The sequence below is a fragment of the Bison bison genome, unplaced genomic scaffold, assembly GCF_000754665.1.
Source record: "Bison bison bison isolate TAMUID 2011002044 unplaced genomic scaffold, Bison_UMD1.0 scf7180017864537, whole genome shotgun sequence".
NCBI classification, from domain to species: domain Eukaryota; kingdom Metazoa; phylum Chordata; class Mammalia; order Artiodactyla; family Bovidae; genus Bison; species Bison bison.
In genome coordinates this window covers 193,405-193,687 of record NW_011495085.1, presented here as the reverse complement: position 1 = coordinate 193,687, position 283 = coordinate 193,405, and positions in this window count along the sequence as shown.

The window sequence follows — 283 nt, the reverse complement described above, 5'->3', positions numbered from 1 at the left end:
GCAGGCTGGACATGCCTCTGTTCAAGCCCCAGGCAAACAATCGTGAGCCTACAGCTTGCTCCCTGACCATGAACTTAGTTATGTCCTGGGCACCCCTCTCCAGTACTCTTGCTCTTGCCTGAAAATTCGCATGGACAGAGGAGCCTGTGGGGCTGCAGTCCATGGGGTCACTAAGAGTTGGACATGACTGAGTGACTTCACTTTGATTTTTCACTTTCATGCATTGGAGGAGGAAATGGCAACCCACTCAGTGTTCTTGCCTGGAGAATCCCATAGACAGAGG